Genomic DNA, 8,395 nt, shown 5'->3' with positions numbered 1-8,395 from the left:
AAAAAGTCTATAGAAGTACAGTATAGATGCTAAGAGCTGAAGGCTGTGCCCCAAGAGAGGGGAAGGGTCTAAGGTGTCAGAATACCTTGCTGCTTTTGCCCTGGCAATGGGCAGAGATTGTAGCACTGGGCTGGAATGAAGCAGCTTGTGAATGAAGCAGCTTTGGTGTCGATCTGTGTGAAGGTGTGAGCACAGAGATCAGCCTCTCTGAAACACTGGGGAGCCAGAGGGTTCCATCCTAGACCCTGTCACACTACAGCTCTGAGGATAAGAGATGGCTCACCTCCCACTGGCCCAGAACCCAGGCAGAGCAAACTCACACCTGCCTTCCAGAATCCTCATGATGTGTGATGGTTTTGAACTCCTGGTTTTGTGCCAGCCCTAGAATGTGCAGGGCTGTATCTCCTGCCAAGAGCCCTGCTCACTTTCCCTCAGTTGGAAAACTGCTCCTTTTTACAGCAATAGCTTGCTCCTCCCTAAACCCTCCCTAGGAAGGGTTTATTCCTTTGTCTGCAGTATGGTAGAGAGGGGAGGTCTTCTGGGGAGACATCTGTGAGGAGTCTTAGCATTGTAAGTGCTTCCAGTGCCATGCACATCTGTCTGTGGTCCAGATCAGAGTGTGGGGGCCCTGACCTGCTGCACGAGTGCCTGAAGTCTGTGTCTTGGCCAGCTGCAGAAACTGGGCAGAGCGACGTGACTCTTCCTTAGTGCTGCAGGGAAACAAAATAGGATATGAATGAAGCTCTGGTTCTGCAAACAAGCCTGAGAGTAGAAGCAGTGTCCCCAGTGACTGTGCTCGCTGTGTACACAGCTAATTATAGGGATAACTTTTCAGGAGCTTATGTACACTGGGGAGTTTTATTCCCTCTGCACCTTACAGAGCTCTGCATCTAACCAACAAATTTAGGAGCCGCAAGCGAGGCACAGGAAAAGCCTCCTCCTGCTCCTCCTCCTCCTCCAGCTGTTCTGCAGTACTTTGCAGGACTTAGACAGCACAGACAGCCCTGGGGTGCTGCACACAGATGTGGTGGCAGTGGAATAAGAGGGTCTGCCTTAATCCTTGTGCTCAAAGGCTTCTGCAGTGCAGCTTTGGTGGGCTTAGCCACTGCAATAGGGCTTTTGAGGTAGAAACCAAGGGCAGAATCATGTGCATGGGTCAATCTCTTGTTTGTTTTATTTTTGGGTCTTGTGCCCCGTTGTGTCATCTCTGAGCTGAACTTGTGATGTATGTGGCCCAGATGTTTTGAGCTGTCTGGGGAGGCTGGTTTGGTTTGCAAATGGAGGAAATGCTAGGTGCAAATTGACAGAGGGCAGGATGAAGGGGTTCCCTTTCACCTCAGCTTTGCAGACATACTGTGGTATGAGGACCCCTGCTCTGCAGCAGCATCTGAACTCAAAGGACATTCAAACTATCTAAGATGAAAGCTCAATGTGCCCAACAGGAAAGTGAGGCTGCAGAGACGTGTCAGAGCTGCTGTCTTTACCCCAGGGAACAGGGAATTGGGTTGTGTTGTGTAAGATGCAATTCCATATCCATCTTTGGTGAGAAAGGAGAACATCTCCAGAAGCAGAATGTTACAGAGACCTGGAGGTTCAGCAAGGGGGCTAACATTTTTTTATTTTATTCCCCTGAGCCGTTGTGTGTGACATTAAACAATGAAATGCTGCTTAGAGGTGAACTAGCCCCCATCTGCTGTAGGTTGAACCAAGACATTGTGTCTGAAAACCTGTGCCTCAGCTTTGTCACTTCAGTCCCACTGCACACAGAGTTATGGATCTGGCTGTGGGGGCCTGCTGGCTGCAGAGGATCTGACTGCAGAAGGACTGAAGAACCTTTGCACCTACCCTGAAGGAGAGGAGCAGGCACTGCGTGAGTCTGCCTTGTCTGCATTGCTCCTGCTCTTGGCAGTGGCTGGGAAATGTGAGAGGCAGCACAAAGGGAAGAGACATCTCCCAGGCCATGCAGCCCTGGTGCTTTAAGTATGCAGAGGTGGACCACCAGCACAGCAAGGCAGGACTGAACTTCTTCCTTTCTTCTAGGGATCCTGCCAGCTTTGAATAAAAAAAAAAAAAATTAAATTTCTCAGCTATAGCTGTCACAGAATGAACTTTATGGCACCTAAGTCAGATCCGATCTCATGCACAGAAGTCCAGCACTGAGCTGGGCCTGAGTTCCCAGGACAGGGAGGAGACAGTGATGATTTAGAATGACATATGGTAGGATCAATTGTCCTCCTTATCATAAAAGGATGGAGGGCATGGCTGTCTGACACCTCTGTTCACAGAATCACAGAATGGGTCTGGTGGAAGGGACCACAGTGGGGTCATCTGGTCCAAGCTCTCTGCTCTAGCAGGGTCATCCCAGAGCACATGGCACAGGACTGTGTCCAGATGGTTCTTGAATATTTCAGTGAGGGAGACTCCACAGCCTCTCTGGGCAATCTGCTCCAGCGCTCAGTCACCCACACCATAAAGAAATTCTTCCTTATATTCAGATAAAACTTCCTGTGCATGAGTTTCTGCCCATTGCCTCTTGTCCTGTTGCTTGGCAGCACTGAGAAGAGCCTGAATCCATCCTCTTGACACACCCCTTTCAGATTACAGACATTGATGAGGTCCTCTTTCAGTCATCCCTTCTCGAGCCTGAACAGGCCCTACTCCCTCAGCCTTTCCTCACAAGAGAGATGCTCCAGTCCCTTCATCCGCTTTGTTGTCCTCTGCTGGACTCGCTCCAGGAACTCCATGTCTCTCTTGTGCTGAGGGACCAAAGGGAGTTCATTTGGAAGGAAGCTAAACCAATAAATCTGGGCAGAAATATTAGAAACAAACTCTCACTTGCTGGTGGACAGATGACAGGACTTAGTCACTCTTAATCACCTCCACAGAGGATGGCTTCCTCTCAGTACCACAAATGGCAGCCCACAGGATGGCAAAGACTTGGGGACAGTTGACACAGGTGGAGGAAATATTGTCTGAAGGATACAGCTGGGACAGTGGTTTGCAGGACCATGAAAGAGGAGGGAAAGGAAGAGCCAAAGGCTGTTTTGAGGGGAGAGGACTTGCCCAAGGAGTGATGTGGGCAGCAAGGGGTAAGGGTCAGTGAGGGAAGGTGCTGGGTGGATACCACAGAGAGCTGATAATGGTGGAGAAGAGAACACAGAAGTGTTTTTTCTAAGGCTGTGAATCAAATACCTCTTTGACCCATTTTGGCTTAGTCACTAAGGAAACTTCAGAGGAATATTTTCAGTGGAAAAACCTGCAAAACCACAAGATGCACATTGAATAAGAGCGTACTTGTTCTCTCATTTGAATTTCTCCCTTCTCTGCTGAAGTACCTGCAAATCCATACAGGCAGGCAGGCTAGTTGAACGATCTGGAAAGCAGCAATTCTGTCCAGGTTAGAGGAAAGGCCCATGATAACTGCATCCCTGCCTGCCCAAGCCTCCACATATGGCAGCTATGCGGATCTGCCCTGTGCATCACAGCTGCAAACAGCACTGTGTCCTCCTCCCCACACGCTCACCAGGGCTCAAGCCATTGAATATTCATGGATCACAACAGCCCCTGCAGAGCCCCACATGGTGTCCACGCACAGGTTGAAATGCCAGCCCTGTGCAGTCTCCAGCCTGAACACATGGGCTGTGTGAGCACTCCAGGTTTCTCCCTATCCCTGTGTTATGAGTATTGTATTATGTATTCTTTGTGTCTTCCACCTTCCTCTCTTCCTAGGCTAGACCCCACATCTCATCATCTGGTTAGGGATTAGTGTAATTCTATGCCACTCATGTCATGTGCTCTGTATGTCTACATCACCAGCATTATTTCTTGCCTTTTACCTAGTAGATGAGGCATTGCTATCTGTAACTTTCTCAGTCCAGCTTAATTCAGCACATCATTGCTTCCACAGGTGCCAGGAGATATAGCATGGGCGCAGTCCAATTCCAGCTCCTTTGTTGTGGGGGCAACTGCAGACAAATGTCAAGTCCTTGGGTATTCTAATCAGCTGTCAGAAGAGCAGGATGGGAACTTGCAGTTTTCCTGTTTTCTTGCTCAGTTAGTTGCTGGAAGGAATAAAATAATCACCTCAAGAAAAAATGTTCAACTATTTTCTTCCCCACTAAAGGAGAGGGAGATAGAGGAAGAAGAGAGGGCTGTATGCCTGAAAGATTGCAATTTAAAATACAGTGGTGATATTTTCAACATAAATCTGTTGTGCTCAGAGTATTCTTTGGCATCTTGGAATTCAATGTGGGTGTTGATCCTGGATATATCATGACTTCCCATTGCAATCAAGACTTTATTTTCCTTGGCCAATTTTTTCTGTTCTTTGGCTGAGAAACAGAAAAGACAGACAATAACTTACCCCAGGCTGTTGAGTAAGCCTGGAGGCAGAGCTGGAGACAGAGCCCAGATCTTCTGCATGCAGATCTCCTGAATATAAGCCACATGGCCACACTTTCTCTTCACCTTCCCTCTCCCTGTGACTCCCAATGGCTATTTGCTTAAGCTGAAATGGCAGTATTTCACCAGCAGTAAAAGGCTGTCTTGGCTGGTTGCTTGCTTGGCACAGCTGAAGCTGAACAGATCAGGATCGTTGTTTTCCCTCCACTCCTTGCCAGTGAGACCTTTCCCCCTGGATGAACTTCTTTATTCTTTTGGGGTCTGATGGTGAATGGGCTTCCTTGCTGCATTGCTTTCTCCAAGCAGTTGCCATGCTTTCTTGGATCCCTGGGCATCCTGGGTTTCAGACCCCATCTTGTAGCAACATTTTCAGGTTTTTTACTCTGTTGAAACACTAGCAGTAGAGAAAATGTTATGTTAAGCAGATATTAAATATTATGTTATATAATATTATGCTAAGCAGATATATTTGTGTTATCAATGTTTCAATATTATTTTGTGTAATAAGCAAATATTTGAATATTATTGTGTTTAAAATATTTTATTACATAGATATTAAGAAGGCATACTTGCATAATCAAGAAGTACAGGTAGCAGGTGAGAAGAAAATGTGAATGAACCCTTGCTTGGTACATTTTAGTCATGGCAAGACAGTAGCAGAAAGGAAGGTATTGTTAAAGTGAAAGACAGTTTCTCATGATATAGCTAAGGTAGTAATGCTTCTATCAAAGGATCAACAGTCTTTAAATGTTTATCAATCTTCTTTCCTGTTCTGTCATCCTGGAGTCTGGATACTGCCATGCTTAATGGGTCTTTCAGGTGCTTCCATCTTGCAGGTCTCTAGCATGGGAGCAGCACATCTTCGGTGTCTCGGTCACTGCCACAGAAACACAAACCACTCTGGAGAGATGCTCCCACAGAGCAGCAGGCAGAAGCAGGCTGTCCTGAGAATCACCCTGTTAAGGTTGTTCTCAGGATCCCAAACCAGGGTCTCTTCTTTCTGCCTCGCTATCTGCAAGCAGCATGGAGACTGGAGCGTACAAGGCACTCCACAGGTTCCCTCTCAGTCTCCAGGACAGGGCTGGCTCTCACTGCACCCTCCTCCTCCCTGCTGGCTCCCTGTCTCTGCCTGAGTGACAGGTCCTCTGACCCTGGTATGATTTTATTTCTCTTTTTGCCCATACCCTTGCCCTAGAGGCAGCTCTGCCTCAAGCATAACACTGCTGCTCCCAGGGAAAAGTGCCTGCCTTATCGCTTGTGCCCCAGGCACTCCCTTTTAAAAAGAACAAATATCCTATGCAAAAGGAGAACAGAGAGAACTCACCAGGCACTCTCTGTCAGAGTGGTGATGAAGAAAGACTGAAGCAACACAAGCAAATGGATTAGCACTTTGCCTGGGGCCGTGTTCAAAGGTTTCTGTTTGGTCTCTGAGTCTTGAGAGTGGTATTTCAGTGGACTCCTTCTTGGCAAGTCTGGCTTTGTGACTTAGGACAGTAAAACCCTTCTTCTTTTAACAATAAAGATAACTGCATCTAGAACATTTCAAACTCAAGAAACTGTTTTACCAGCATTTTACAAATAGGGTGGGATTCTTTCTTTGGCTATTCCTATGGAAATGAGGTGATCTGTGTCTGCTTGTCCTGTCCCCACTTTGAAACGATCAGACACATCTGCCAATAGGGCAGTGGTCTCTAAGGTACTATGCTGCTACTGGTTTTGTGAGACTATGTGTTGGGCAGAAGTGGAAAGTGCCAGAACTGCATGATTAGCTTTTTCACGTCGGGGCACTGTAGTCTTGCTCGTAGCATGCCCTCACATCCTTGCTGGGACCCTCAAGTCCCCCAGGACGAGCTGCCTGGGAGCTGCTCCTTGCCCACTGCCTTCAATGGTACCGATGTTCTCTGAATCACTTCAGGGCCACCTTCTTGAAAATTCATGCAGGATTGTTTACTTCTGTTTGGGCTGGATTTGTTTGAATGTCTGTCCTTATGCTGGGAATCCATCAAGCATGCAAATCCAAAGCTCCTGAAGTAGTTGGCTTCTATTCCTAGCCATGACAATCAGCCAAAGACTTGGCGCTGCTTTATTTATGTTTGATATATTAAATCTGTCTCTGTGAATTTCTCTGACAGACAGAGATGTCACAGATGGGCAACATGTGTGGGAGGGGACTCTGTTTCTGGACAAGCACCATCCTCCTCTGCTTCTCCCCAAGCTCCACCATCCACTTAGAGAAATCCCAAGGAGCCCATTCCCCAGATCACTGGCAAAAGCAGCAAAAGCTCATACTAAATACAAGGACAAGGGATGTTCCTGGGGCCCTGTAGCTTTTCAGGGAGCTCACACAATTTGGCAGAATGAAGGTCCGCTCCAGGCAGGCAGGGATAGGCAGGAGAAAGCTCCAGCAGAAAGACATCAGGAATCTTTTTCTTGAGAGCAGCTTAAGGTTAACTTTGTGCCTCAGTGCCAAGTTTTGCATGGAGGAGGCAGAAACCTGATCTGAGATTTCAGGTGCTTGCTGTCAGGCAGGAGAGAAGGAGCTAAAGCCAAGCTCAGCTGTCATGCCAGCCTTGCAGATCTCTCTTCAGTGGAGTACAGAGCTCCTCATAGCACTCCTGCTGCTGTTTTATTGCTGGTGTCCCTTTCAGGAAGTTCAAACTCCGTGTGATAAATTATTTTCTTATGTTCTTACTCAAGATCTTCCCAGATAAGGTAATGACAGAGATTTCTATTTAGCAGTCCAGTGCCTGCAATGGAGGATTGGGGCAGTAACAGATCATTGTTAGAGTGATAGCACAGAGAGACCAGACAATGCAGAAGAGTTCCAGGGGCTGAAAAAGGGAGTGAACTTGGGATGCCTGTGTATCATTTGTCATCACCAAGCACCATGCTTGGGAAGGCCAGGCAGTGATAAGAGGCCCCTTGGCTGAGGGAAGTGCTCCTGCCAGACCTCTTCTCCTGTGAAGGGCTGAGGACAGGCACTTAACCACACGTCTGTCCCTCCTGCAGCTTGTGCAGCACTTGGCACAAACAGGACCTTAATCCTAATGAGATCCCTGGGTAGCTCTAATGAAATGACTGACCTGACTGCAGTCCTTACTGCTCATTTCACTTATTCACTAAGGTCTCAAAATAGACAAGGGTCTTTTTAGGAGATAGTGCGTATGTCTTCTTTACTGTGCAGTGTTGCTATTTTATTTAATGGATCCTCCAGTAGGTTCATTGGTTCCTCCTCCAGTTCACTAGTGAAATGACCATCAAGAAAGACAATCACCTGCCTCAGAGAGATGAAGTGGCAGACAGGTTCTTGGCCAAGTAACACAGGGGAAGGTGTGTTCTACAGATGTGTACAGATGCTTGGTATATAATATATGCACAGCAGAGATTCTCATTCAGTGTCTGCTGTATGAAAACGTATGGTGGTAAACAACATTGTCACTAATCTTAGACTTAGCCAGCCAGCAGGGTTGTGACTGCTTGTGTACCCAATATGTGACTCATGCAGTGTATTTTCCTGATAAATGTACAGTAATATTTTCCAGTGAAGCCATGGCTGTAGGTGGGAGACAGTGAAAGGAAATCCCAAATAATACAATCCAGTTGGTGCCAGGAAGTATTGTGAGCAGATTCTATTACTGGAACAGAAGAGAAGAAAACATTGGTTAAAGACCAGGAAGGACAAAAGTGTCTTTGTTGGCAAAAGTCTTTAAAGGATGATTCTGCTGTGGAAAATAGTGGAATGCAACTTCTATGACTGATACCTGTAAGTCATATGTGTGTTCTTATGTGATTTTTGACATCTGTATTGAATTTTAAAATTACATGCTTTCTCATGTAGGTAGACAAAAAAAGGACAGATAATTTCAGCAGAAGAAGAAGTCAGATTTTTCTGAGCAGATGAGGGGGAATGTTGAATCCAAGACTGTTGCCTCATGCCTGCAGCACTGGAGTCTTGCTCTTTTTCTTGTACACCCATCCTGGTTTTCCTCCCAGT

Source organism: Pyrgilauda ruficollis, unplaced genomic scaffold, assembly GCF_017590135.1.
Source record: "Pyrgilauda ruficollis isolate IOZ18807 unplaced genomic scaffold, ASM1759013v1 scaffold32, whole genome shotgun sequence".
Taxonomy (NCBI): domain Eukaryota; kingdom Metazoa; phylum Chordata; class Aves; order Passeriformes; family Passeridae; genus Pyrgilauda; species Pyrgilauda ruficollis.
Note: the sequence above shows the minus strand (reverse complement) of the source record.